Source organism: Mytilus trossulus, chromosome 4, assembly GCF_036588685.1.
Source record: "Mytilus trossulus isolate FHL-02 chromosome 4, PNRI_Mtr1.1.1.hap1, whole genome shotgun sequence".
Classification (NCBI taxonomy): Eukaryota; Metazoa; Mollusca; class Bivalvia; order Mytilida; family Mytilidae; genus Mytilus; species Mytilus trossulus.
The window spans coordinates 53,220,258-53,235,005 of record NC_086376.1 but is presented as its reverse complement, the minus strand read 5'-3'; the positions used below and the strand labels follow the sequence as shown (position 1 = coordinate 53,235,005).

Below are 14,748 nucleotides of genomic sequence, written 5' to 3'. Positions count from 1 at the left end.
AAAGATCTGCTTGAAAAAGATATAGACATTGGAAGGTGTGCCGCAATATAAACAAATGAATAGAGAAGGGAATGAAGATAATATTTTCCTGAATCTATTTGGTTTCACATAGGAAAATTAAAAAAAGTAATCTGAAATTCTGAAGATATTACAAACCAAAAAAAAATCACTTGATTTAGAGTATTTTGTATTTAGACCATACCACTGATGACAAGATGTTTATTATGTAATTTTTATATATGCATGATGTGTTGCTTTATTGAATTAACTATTTGAGTATCAGAATATCTTTTTTTCATTGGATTTCAATTGGAATCTCTGATATATTAGAAAAAAGATATAAATTAAGATTTGTCTACATTAAAGACTGTAACATAAGTAGCAGTACAATTTTTTTCTATTATATTTTCATATGTAATGCCATGTAAAGCTGTCAACATTGTCAAAGCTCAAATATTATAATAATAAATTTGAGAGTTATGTTTCTTGTGTGCAATATTTTATGGCACCATGTTACATAATATATTATTGGCACACCAAACCAGTAAAACACCTGCAAAATTAGCTTCTTGTTCTATCATTCCATATGACAACATTACTAACTTTTTGCAGCTGCTATTTCTCATCCTGCAGCAATTTTAACTTGTTTTTTTAATGTATTAAATATATAAGTGTAGGTTGTGTTGTAAAAGACTAACTGAAAACAAACAAAAAATCTGGAAGTGAGGTATTATACTAACGTTGCTTTGTAGATTTATATGTTTATTTTTATACAAGTGGGCGTGTGTCTGTGAACACCAACAGTTGTTCTGTTTTGATTGTTATTTTTTTTATACTGACACTTTGATTTAACTTGCAAACTAAAAAGCAGCACTAGTATAGCAACCAGTATGAAAGAGAATTTCAAATTTGGCAAAAAGCTACCAATATATAAAATATTATGTTTTTTTGTACTACAGATTGTTGTATGTTGTTTTTTGTAAATATAGTTTAAAGATCAATCCATTATTTGAAACTTAAACATAATTTGACTTATGAAATTAATGAGATAAGTACCAACTGTATGCTTCTATGGAGTATTTTATTTATTCTAATTTTCATTAAAGAAAATGTTGAACTTATGTAGTGCATGTGTAACTATAACCTCTTTAGAGTTTGCTTTTTTTTTACGAAAAAAGAGAAAAATAACACATATGGGTTGTAAGCTAATGAAATGCTAAATGGCAGAATGTGAATACATGTTATTATTTGTGTTGCCTTGTGGCAAATTTGATTATAGTTTTGAAAACAAAAGAGCTAAATGATTTGGTCACATTTCTAGATGTTATACATTAGTTTGAAGGTTGAAGTCAGAAATTGAAAAATTGCTTTCGGTTTTTTAATTTCTTAACTTTCTTAAAATATTGCCGGAAAAGAAATTTTTCATTAGCAGTCTTAACTTTCTAAGATTTTTCTTGCTAAATACAAATGAATTTATGTACACGACATTAAAAAAATGTCAGTGCATTGAAACAAAATGCCACTCTTGTAAATGAAGTGATTTAATGTAAAAATTCAATCATTTATGATTGATGACTGGAGGAAATTTATCATGCAATGCTTGAGTTCTTTATGCTGAAAATAATTACTAATTGCTTTTTAATGAGTGCAGCTCTTATCCTGTGTTGAGAAAAATGATCTTGTTCACTGTGCACTTGTTATTCATCTCCAAGAACTTGACAAGCTTGAAAAGTTGAAGTTTGCAAGCTAGATTAGTAAGATATAATACAACAGTATACTGCCTGAGCAGTGCAATGGTTCTTTCTGTATTGAAAAGATATGTGTTCATTTTATTCCCATACTAGTAAACAGCCATAAAAAAGTAGGGATGGCTATTTTTTTTATTTTTTAGTTTAAACTATATATAAAAAAAAGTTGGAATGAAAAACTTAATTTTTCAAATGTGTTTTCATAGATCATTTTTTTTTTTTTTTTTTAAATTAAAAAAATGTAGGAAGACAGGGAAATGAAATAATGTATGATTAAGAAATGTGCATGAGAAATATTCAAATAAGAAAAAAAAAGAAATAAGTTAACAGTTCCAATTATTATTTTCACATTTCCTGGTATCTTGAGATGTTAAAAGTGTCAAAATAAAACAGATACTTCTGGAAATAATTAACTTGCTTTCTTAATCCTGTTGCTTTTCCAGATTGAAGAAAAATGAAGATGGGTTTTGTTCATGTCAGATGTGATTTTAATTTTATAGTTCATTATTAATGATGACGTTGCTTCCTGGGTTTTGTCATTGAAAAATTATTGTGAAGTTTAACATGCAACAAGTGTACTTTACAGTCAAAATTAATGAATGAAACTATTTGTTGATCAATGCAAATGGATCTATAAATAATAAGATTAACAACATAAATATTCAAGGGGGATATAAGTTTATACATTTTTCAAAATACACATCTTCAAAACTATATAATACATAACAATAATTGGACACTCCTAATTACTAGATTAGAATTAGGAAGATACCATGAGGGTAACCAAAAATTATTTTAAGCCATTATTTGCATTAGCTTTCATAAACTTTCCCTCTGAAACTGCAAAATCTATATGAATATAATAATTGGAAAACATACTGAAATGCTGGTGACAATTTCATAAGCATATCTGTTCACTAGAGATAAGCTCTATTGAATAAACTATGCATCACTTTAATTTTTTTTTTATCAAAGTCAGATCTGTGAATGCAACTGCACTATTATTCACTACAGTCAATTTGAAAGTCACTATGTTACATTTAATGGTTACCAAAAATGGTTCCGTTGTATTTTTTTTGCAGTTTCTTGACTTATTGTAGCTATTAATGACTTTACTGAATGGTAATCTAACTCTAATTATCCATTGCTTTTGGAATCAGCATGAAACTGAGATTAATTTGTAATCTGACTCTTTGATCTGTAATTGACACTACAATTTTATTAGGGATACAATAATTATAAGCTGTGTTTTTACACTTTGACTTGACAGAGCACTTTTGGCTTTACCTGAAGCAGTAATAACAAATTTAATAGCTCATCTTCCTGACTTGTAATTACATGCTCACAGATTCATGCTTTATAAGTTTTATTTGTAGAACAATTATTTTATAAAAAGACCTAAGGTGTAAGGTGTAAAATTAAAAAAAATGTAAAAAACTATTTATTGGGTCTTTGATATAATGTTTTGTTGGAAATTTGAAGGGACAAAAAGTATAAAATCAATTACTTGTGCAGTTTGATACCTTCTAGAGACAATTAATATTTTAATATAAAGGTTAAAAGATATTTTAAATCTAAAAGAACATTAGCTAAATGTTTTTGAAGTAGAATGCAGCTTGTTATCTAGATATGGAACTATTTAGATGTATTTTAGATGCATTGATATGGTTATATTTATAAATTAACCGTTCACAAAATTTAGAACATAAGGATTCTACGATGAGTTTCTTTAATGGATAACATGATCTCCACTTTAAAGATGATAGTGACGAATAAGCTGCTGATCATTGATTTATGGACGATAACAATTATTTAAATAATTTGTATCATTAAATGTAAACTATATATTCAAATTGGAATTAAAAAATGTATTGATTGTAGGAAAATAAATGGTTTTAAATTATATTTGCTTATACAAAGTTCTCAATTTTGGGAAGTAATTCAAAGACAAGGCAAACATAATTGAAAGTCATTTGAACACATCCTTAAAAAATCAAGTACATTAAACACTTACAAGATATAAAGTAGAAACAGTACGTTCTATTTTGTGGAATATAAAGAAAACAAGAATTATACCTAGAGTAGGTTCACTTCTTGTGTTCTTGTTAATCTATAAAATAGTATCAAATGAAGTAAATGTGGTAGCACAAAAGACACCAGCTGAGTGGCTTTATTTTTGACATTATCGGTCGTCCCACTGTCTATATCACTCTGTTCAGCTCTTAATATTATTCCGTATCATGTCTTTGTGACGTCAAATACGTTGACCCGGCCTTAATAACTTTGACCCGGACTTATCAGCGACGTCATAATGTTTGAACCGACGTTAATAACTTTGACCCGAACTTATCAAGTCATCTTTTGAGTGCTGGTGAAACAAAGAAAACACTTCCGAAACACACAAATATAGCCCGATAAATCGATTATCAGATTTTCTGCATATTGATATTGTAAAATATCAGCTGCTTGACATAATATGAAGGCTTTTTGATCTCGTTCGCTACACTCACTCGACAAAAAGCTTCATATTATGTCTCGCAGCTGATATTTTACGATATCAACATGCAGATAACCTGATAATCGGTACTTATTAGTCCACCTTTGAAAGAGAATTATTTAAATCTAGAGTTTATTAAATTGTAGAACAAGTGCTTGATTATTATGACATATAACCATGGAAGTGTGAACCAATTTACAAAGTGGCGATTTCTACGAACTGTGGATTCATGTATTTTCATGGGTACCAATTTTCGGGAATGAAGGAAAATTTGCCTGATCTCGGATATTTAATTTTGTGGTTTTGACAAAGTGCATACAAGCGAATAGAACATCTAATTTCATGGTTCATCTGTACTCACAAAATCCATCAAATTTGGTTCCCAACGAATATTAATGAATCTACAGTATATTGAAACAAGAGAGATATACAAAGTTATTAATTATTTATCCTTGATAGATTTAATAGACCGGAACATTGGTTTACTTCTGATGCTCTAATAAATCAAAATCATTCAAGGAAAACCGGTATCTCTAAAATCAAAATACCCAAATTGAACTATATCTTTTAAACAATTATGATTTAAACAATTTCTAAAACTTTATCTTCTTAATAGGGTTATTGCACTTATCAACGATTTAAAACAATATCAACTTTCTTTAAAGTACTGATCAACCTGAGGTTATTCAGTTTAAATAGTGCTGCATTTAAATCAAGCTTTTAATTGAAAATCAAAGTTAGATGGTGTTATATGTAAAATGTAGAATAACAAAAAAAAATAATAATTCTAAACAGAAAGTCCCTCAGCAAATGGCAAAATCAAAAGTTCAAACGAATGGATTACAACTGTCATATTCCTGACTTGGTAGAGGCAGTAAAGTATTTTTGATAATTGTCATTCATAATCAACCTATTTGTTGAAACCTGCAACTTAAGTAGTCGTGCTGGTTCTTATTTAGATTCATGAACTAAGTTATTAACACAGTTATATGAACATTTTGACATATAATGTTCTGCTAATAGATGAACCTAACCCATGTTGTCATTAAGATTCAGCTGCTGTTTCGCAAAAACATTTTACAGTACGTTTTTATTCATAAAATAAAAAAATTGAAGTTAATTTTATTTTTTTAAATGTATAAATTAGACTATTTATGGAGATTCTTTTTATATATTGAGTCTTTTGTTTCGAATATTTATTTGAAAATTTCAAATTTGTTGACACATTCCATTTCCATAATAATGATATACATGATTTCCAACATTCATTGTGTATCAGGACATTTTGAAAATACTTGATAGACACAATTTTCTTGTTGTATAACTTAGTTTATTGTGGTTACCCTAAAAAAATAACCCAGGTTCCATAGAATGCACCGTTATTACATTACCATCTGTCTAGTTAAGGTTTTGTCATAGTAATGTACCTAATCAAGATGGTCAGCACATTTAAACTAGGGTTTACATAGTGCATCATGTAAATAGATCAGAAAGGTAAAACATTTTTATTGATTTTTTGGCAATTTTAGGACTTAGTTGGAACAAACGTTAATGTATTGGTCCTGTCATGATTTCTTTTTAAATTATACTGCTAGATTCTCTGTGCAATTCAACCTTCATTGGAATGTAACTGTGTATATAAAGAGCACTACGAGAACGTATTTTAACACTACGGTATATGAAGTATTTAGACCAATATATACAGAATTACTTCTTTTGTAATTAACTCTAGAATGACACAAAACACCCATATTTTCTTTTTACCTAATATACAAATGGGAACATATTGAAATAAGACCATTAAGACGAACATATACAAGTGCTCCTCCCTTGAAAACAATAAGGAAACCTTTGCAGCGATTAGCATGTCCTTTTTTTAATATTGGAGATTTTTTACTATTTTTAAGGTGAAAATTATATTTATCATTTAATTTTTGACAAGACAAGCTGCTGAATTATGTATGTCATGTAATTCATCATAAGGACGTTAAGACCATACAATCCTGGAATAATGACTATTTTCACATCTAAAGTCACGATATTGATTTTAACAATAGACAAAGACCCAAAGTATAATGCAATGTTTTAAGACACAGGTTAACTTAATTAGAAACTTAAAGAGACAACTGCTGAATTGTGTATGTCCAAAGTCAGGAGCATGTAATTCACCATAAAGACGTAAAGACCATAAAATCCTGGAATAATGACTATTTTCACATCTAAAGTCACGATATGGATTTGAACAATAGACAGAGACCAAAATTATAATGTAATGTTTTAAGGCCCAGGTTAACTTAATAAGAAACTTCAAGAGACAATTGATATTTCACTTAAAATCGATAACATAAACTTTAAGAAAGCCTCTGTAGACAGCAGGCAGTATTGAGTTGATATGAAATCGCACGGTAGGTGATACATGTATAGCAGTATACATTATTGTCGACGTTCCTGTTCGCGATACTTTTTGAATATATGTGATTCCCTTGTTATTCAATTTTTAATTGGTTTGTTTCTGTAGGCGATTTGAAAATCAATGAATTACTGTCTCTTTGAGGCGACATTTTGGAGTAAGAGCAAAGACTGGTATGTTTGGAATCCGGGTATGCTAAGATGTTTTTCACCATTGAGAACTGACACGCTAAAAAGCATCAGTATGTCTGTTTAGTACAAAGTAGGTTTCACACTCCTATATCCTTTACACGTGCTCCTGATATTCATGAAATATTTGCTGCTGGCAATTAATCACATATCCATCATCATTATCATCATCGTCGTCATCATCACTATTTTTTTTTATAACGGCTTTTCATCAATATCAGTCATTTCATGACATGATTTAGTGCATTTACACTCTTCTATAGTACGACATTTCTACTTGACCATGTTATTCCGCATTATGGATTTCTGTCAATGGTCAATATTCCTCGCTATACTTTATCACTGCCATGTCAAAGAACATCTTGTTATCAAACTGAAAATACGCAAAACACCTCACAAATTGGAAAAAAAATCCAGCATAGACAGACAATATTATTCATTCGACGTGAATTACCCTGCATTGCATATTCAATTATTGATTTGTTGATATTTGGGTTATGTTTGGCGGAAGGTGGCTTACTGAAAATAGATAAAGTTATTCAGTTAAATATTTTTTATTAAGAAATTCTAGATATCAACAAGTATAAATAAATTGAGACGCAGAGCGCATGTCAATGAGAACAACGTTTAGATTTACAGCCAAATTTGAGACCTAATAAAATTCAAAGATACGGTACTTTTCTCCGTCATTGAATAAAATGATAAAAAAATTACAAATATATACCAGTCAAAATTCCTTCAACAATATATTAAGTGTTAGTTTTTGAAATTATATATTCGACAAGTCCCAAGGGACCAACCACGCCCTAACCATTTGTGAATGTTTCAATATCTTGTAAATGGTTGAGATCCACGAAAACTTACCCAATCAAAATTCAACTAATTACTGAATCAATATGAGGCCTAGTCTTTCCTCAGAGATAAGACAAAAGAAAGAGATTATGATATTTTATATAATTGTCAATAAAGTGTCTATACAATATGCTCATCCAAAAGCTGCATTCGACTGTATGAAATGCGGGAATTTCTCGCTGCATTGAAGGCCTGTTGGTGACCTTCTGCTGTTGTCTGTTCTATGGTCGGGTTGTTGTCTCTGTGACACATTCCCCATTTCCACTCTCAATTGTATTGAATATCTGTCATTAGCATCACCAAATTAATATTTTTCGTTGAACTGGCATTGTCGTGTTTATATATTAACTTGAAAGCAATGTAACATTTCCGTTTTTGTATATTGACCCCTAATAATCACAGAAAAAAATGGCTGTTGCATTTGATTACTTAGAAGTCTAAAATTGCGTATTGAACATTGCACATGTTACTGATGAAATTTTTGATTGGCAATACCAAGTTTCGTTTTAACAATTCCGATCGTTTTTTGCTCAGCTTTATTCAATCATCTTAACGTTTTTATTGTGTTGTTTATTTGATCTTTAAAACTTGCAGAAGCTGAAAACTTCAGCATTGACAGCAGTACATACAAACAAACCTGCTTGCAATAATGAAAAGACTTTTTGTGTATTCAAATGGTTGATATTTATTTATAAAAACTATAATTAACTGCCATTACAAAAATCAGTGGAAAGCCAAATAAATATCGTAGGTCTTTATTCTCTTTAACTTTGAAATTAATCACACCTACAAGCTGATTTAAACTTTGATATTATATTTTTGAGCAGATGTCTGTAGATAGCTGGATACAATACTATTCAAGTCTACTAATATTTGTTGCATACTGAAAATGTTTACACGAAGCACAATCTCGATTGTTATCTTTTGTCGCGTCTTAGATCTACAGCCAAATTTTAGACCTAATAAAGTTCAATGATACTTTTCTCGGTCAATGAATAAAATGATAAGAAAAATACAAAATTCCTTCATCAAAATATTTAGTGTTTGTCTTTGATGACTGAACGTCGTATTCACCTTTGGTGTATTTTTAAAGCATAAATCAGCCTGTTAGTTTTCTCTTTTGTTTATGTTATGTCGGAATATTTATTAGGTTTTATTCGGTATATGTTTCACTCATTGTTGAGGCCCGCACGGGCGACCAGTAGTAGTTATTATATACATCGGTTATTCTTTGGTGGTTAATTAGAAGTGTATATAGCACCCTTTCCGAATTGATGTTTTTGTTTTGTATTTTATGTTCAAATAAAATTGCTTGAAACCAGTTAAAGCTCGGATCAATTCCACTCCTGCAATTTTAAAATTTTATAATGTCAACTAAATGGTTTAGGTCATCACTTCTTAAATATATATTTTCATGTTTGAATTGCCAAGATGCATTAAATTATAATTTTAATTATATAAGAATACGTCTCTATGGATCATCCCCGACTTCTATTCAAGTATCTAGCGCCCTCATTTGTTATTCTTGCCGATAAAGCCAGAAACAAAACAAAAATGTTATTATTCTTTATATATGTTTATATGTTATGATGAAATTATATATTTGACAAGTCCAAAGGGACCAACCATGCCCCTAACCTTTTGTGATTGTTTCAATTTTTGTAAATGTTTGAGATCCACAAAACTAAGCCAATCAATAAAATACATATGAAGGAATATTTAATGCAAATCAAAATATTTTCAATTATCTCTAAATGAGACTATTAACAGGGTTTGAAACAACATGAGCAACACGACGGGTGCCACATGTAACACAGGATCAGCTAACCCTTCTTCAGCACATGGAATTTTCGCCATGTTTAAGTCGGATTTGAGTTGCTTAGTTTTCTATGATGTGTCTTGTGTACTATTATTTGTCTGTATGTCTTTCTTTTTAGTGTTTATTTTTGATCTATTAGTTTGACCGTCCTCCTGGTATCTTTCGCCTTCTTTTAGACCTATACATTTGACTTCGAATATGACTGTACAAAGTCTGTACTAGGAACGTCAGTCCTGTTTCGTCTACACATTGTTTCGAAAATATGACTGAAAGTTGATTTTTTTCAATGGTATTGCTAAAGTTATTGCAAAGGTAAAAAAAAATATCAATACTGAAATTAAAATAATGGTTGTTTAAAAATCCGTTGTAATTTAAAGTTTACAGTTTACACAACTTTGAGTTATAAGAAATACTTGGAATATATTTACTTTATTGTAGTTTGCCGTTGGAATGCTCTAGAGCTTCATATATTATTTGGACTTTTTATAACTTTTTAGATATAAGTCTTTGTAGACGAAACGCGCGTCTGGAGATGAAAAAATTGATTCCTGGATCTTTGAGGGTTTTTAAAAAATACGTTTACTTTACGCTGCACTGTCTGATTAGTGCTTATTTTGATTTTTCGATCAAATGATGTTGATGATTGAATACTAATTTTGAAATTAAATTTCTACTTCCACCGCATTATCCAAGAGTGTTTTTAAAAACTTTATTGATGTAAAGTTGAAGAACACATATTTATCTTACCCATTATGTTTCAGTTACCACAGCATATATATAACTGTAGATCTTATTTTTGTCATAATACCAATGTGTGTACTTTATGACTCGCTATATATGTTAATAACGCATTCTTATTTTTGTCTCTTCCAAATGAAAATCAATCAATGGTGACAAGAGATGTCAGACACATGTCTAGCAGTAAAGCTAGGAAGTAAAAGCAATAGTCCCAGTGGGACATTGACAGTTCTGATCATGACGCTTTATTGATGGAATGTCACATTTGGTAGCAAGTTTTCTTTCATAATTATTTCTTAAAGCCACATATTCCTAGATCAATGTCTAAGACTACAGTGGCTATGTTTTTCATTTGTTTTGTTGCTAAATATAGTAACTTTTAGATAAAATAGGAAATTTGTTATAACAGTGACAAATAACCGCCTACCCTTGAATGAATGGAAAATGCATATGTAAGCTTCAGAAACAAGAACACATGGATAGTATGGACAGACAATTAGGAAAATTATCCCTTCGTAAATTTTACGGACGCCATTACGAGTTGGTTGACCGTTATGGAATAACCGTTTCACAAATGATATCGGATATGTTCCTTACGTCGTAACTACAATCCCCTTCCCTTTCATGAATGTGACCTACCGAATTAAACTATTTACCGGATTTGATATCACATAAGCAACACGACGGGTGTGGAGCAGGATCTGCTTACCCTTCCGGAGCACCTGAGATCACCCCTTGTTTTTGGTGGGGTTGGTGTTGTTTATTCTTTGGTTTTCTATGTTGTGTCATGTGTGCTATTGTTGTCTGTTTGTCTTTTTCATTTTTAGCCATGGCGTTGTCAGTTTGTTTTAGATTTATGAGTTTGACTGTCCCTTTGGTATCTTTCGTCCCTCTTTTATGAAAGTAAATTGTTACAAATGTCATATAGTGTATCACTTGTCTTCCAGACAAAAAAGATATGTGAAAATTAGCGTTTAAATTAGTATTTGGTGTTCATTTGTATTATTGAATATCGGATGATAATCGAGGGAAGCTATCATTAAATAAATCAGACACATCAGTGGTTCCGGGTCAAAACAGTTTGAAAAGCAAAGAAGTTGCGAAGTTGAAAAGCATTAGTATATACTTCTTTGAAAACTGAGGCATTTTTGTTCTTCAGCTTATTTGTTTTTGTTGTTTTTATGTTTAAATCAATTTATATTTCTGTAAAGTACAAAAGTATAAAAATAAAATAATTGTCAATATCTCATGCTGTTTTGTGATAGATATTGACCTTACAGTTTAATTGAAACCAAGCCATAGATCAAAGTTCTTTAAAAATTAATAGATGTAAAAAGAATATTGAACAACAAGGTAAATATCCCTTTTTGCAGGGCAGATTGACATATAATAAAATTAAAATCAAATGAATTCTTTGATATTTGATCTTGGGGATGTTATTATCAGGTGAATATCGAATTATAAGTCGATTAATTGCGGACATATAATGACTTTCGAGTCAGACGACCTATGAAATGCTTCCTTGGTTGGGGTGCATTGGTTAATTAATAGTATACGTTTTTTTCTTGAAACATGTTTAAAATATTAAGTTATTAGCTTAATCACTAAAATTTATATAGAGATATTATCTAAACATTTTAACCTTATTAGAAAATAATTAATATTCATGTATTGGTGGAATTTGATCAGTGCATGTATTTTAAGTTAATTGTGTATATCTTGCATGTAGCCAATTGACATCCCTAAACTACTACATTTGAACACAAAGCTTAAAAAAAACGTTTCCAATAAGGCTATTTTTCGATATTTCTCTGTGCTAGTTGTTAATAGGAAAATTTTGGCGTACTTTCACTGACGCAACTAACGAAGTGTCTAGCAAAGCAGCATCTTCTTAGAATATACCTGTAATTTGTGGGTTCTCTTTCACTCAGCCTTAGGTTGTCCTTCGTGCAGACATATAAATGCCGTCCGATATGATATGAACAATTGTATCGGTAGCGCTCTAATTTATCCAATTCTTGCTTGATTTTTATAATACATATATCTTAGGTTTATACATGTATTAGCAATATCTTTAATGAGTTCGACAATCAATGCCGATTATTTAGTTCCAAAAGCAAAAAGAGTTGTGCCCCGGAAAAGTTTGCGCAATATTGCATCGGTAGTGCTCTGATGAGTACAATTCTTGCAAAATATTTTATAAAGCTTACATTGTAGGTTTATATCATCAATGTCTTAACCGATCAAATATTTTCAAAAGAGTTATGCCTCTTGGGGATATTTATTATATGGAAAATTGCATAGTTTGCGCTCTCATCCGCACGATTCTTGGAAATGACATCGAATTTGCTCTGAAGATTCTTTTCTCTAACGATATGATCAACAGGTTTAAAGAACTTAAGCCTTAAAGAGTTTTTGTAGTTATGGCCTTTGATCTTTTGATCATGGGAGCAATCAAAAAGCATTCAAATTATCAATTTTTATACATTTTTGAGGAGCCAAGAAAAAAACTTTTTAATGCATGTAATTGTTGCACAACATAATGCCGTATTAGTCTTGGGTAAGGAGTAGGAAATAAACTCATCATAGATATCAGGACTAAATTAGTCTTGGGTAAGGCGTAGGAAACACAGTTATAATTTGGACCAACAAAATAAAATGTTGTATGCCGTTCCCAATGTTAAAGTAAATAACAACATTCAGTAAATGAAGTAAGATGACATTAAGAAGCTAACGACACTTGGACTCTGGTAGATAGCTGTTTCACTCTCCCATTGATGACTTAGGCATTCATAGAAAGTTGACTCGAAAGACGTTTAACCAATTTGTTCACTTTGTAGTTCACTCGATTCCCTCAATATATTTTTTCAATGTTTGTATATTCAAAAATCGATTTACGAATTTTGAACATGGATAAACGTAAAAAAACCCTCTTGTGTATGTTTTCGTTTTAAAGAACATGTACATCATCACTCAAGAAGCATATTTTTCTTAACTATAAATTCATCGGTTTTCAAATTAGTCCAGACAATCGAGTTCCTAGGTTGGATTAGAAAATTATACAAGGCAGGTGAATATATAGTTAGTAGCAATGTATTAAGTGCATTTATATTGATATCATTTTATTAAACAAGAATGTACTGATGTAAATGTTATTAATGTTTTATATCCATGCTGAATATATATCATGTTTCAGCATAAATGGCGGTCGAACAACGTGTCACGTTTACATGTCTGTTCACCGGTTTGGAAAACAAAGGTTAATCTCCTGGAAACTTTTGATGTTTTTCAAAATTCATTATGCAAAAATTTCTGCCTTGTTTCTGTGAGAAAATATCATGAAATTTGATATTTTATGGTGATATTGACATTTAGAATATTTTGGAAATAATATTTAGACTGGTGGTATGTTTTCTGACGAGAAGATCGACTGACTGCATTTGTTTCTTATTAAAAATGTACTGAATTAAGTGTACATGTTCTTTTTCTAATCATTTAAAAACTAGTAAATGAAACAGTCAGTCTCGTTGAAGTGATGTAGAATTGAAATAAATCACTGTTTGTACACATTAAAAGGTTAAAATAAGTTCACATATGGTTGCTAGAAGCAAAACAGAATATTTGGGGCCATTACGATTCGGAAATTAACAGATTAAACATTCAGATCAAGTTTACTGCACTTAGAACCAAGTTGTCATGTCTCTTTAAATGAACCTTTGATAGAATCATATCTTTAGTTTCTGAGAGAGTGAGCAATCCTTGACAAACCGTGTTTTCTTGAGGACTGGAAAGGTTAACGACTTAATCTATTCATTACAGAAAATATATTGAGCATCCTTAGACTTTCAGATCTTGCACTTCAACTTCCATTAAATCGTTTGTTTTTTTCTCTCATTTAAATGTATTTTTTCAGCCTCTTTTGTTTTACATATACAAATATTTATAAATATAGGAAAATTTACGTTCTCAACACTGTTTGTCTTACCAAGTAAAAGTGAAGTTGTTCCTTGAAAGATAAGTCACTTATATGCGATTTATTTATTAATGTAAACGTTCCCCATTTCCATTCTCAATGTTATGTGTCATTTTTTAAAAACGAACTGAAAAGGGAAATAATAAGACAACTCAAACAACACTTACTAATAAGTTAGAAACAAGGGCGAAACGGGTACACTACACATTCGTTCCCTTTTGTATTTGACTTTATATTCTGGACCTTACGGTTTTATTACAGTTATATTTGAAACACCACAATGTTCAAGCTTTTAAACATCTTTGTCTTTCATATATTCGGCTTTAAGCTTTACTTATGAAGGTAAATCAAGAAAAGCGTTACTGACGCATGCATTTTTTTACTGAAGATTACTGAACATTTTCAAATGATCAACACTAGAGGTTAATGATATAACATTAACGGTACCTGTAGTATTTTACCAGCTGCGCATTTAAAAAATAGTCTATATTACACTTTTTATGTTGTATTTTTATAAGTCGTC

The 14,748-nt window shown here is 30.4% G+C and overlaps 1 protein-coding gene across 1 annotated transcript in view; it reads left to right on the top strand.

The window, feature by feature from the left end:
• Nucleotides 1-14,748, top strand: part of LOC134715506 (phosphatidylinositide phosphatase SAC2-like) — a 216,434-nt gene that overhangs the window by 25,657 nt on the left and 176,029 nt on the right. The gene's annotated exons all lie outside the window — the stretch shown is intronic.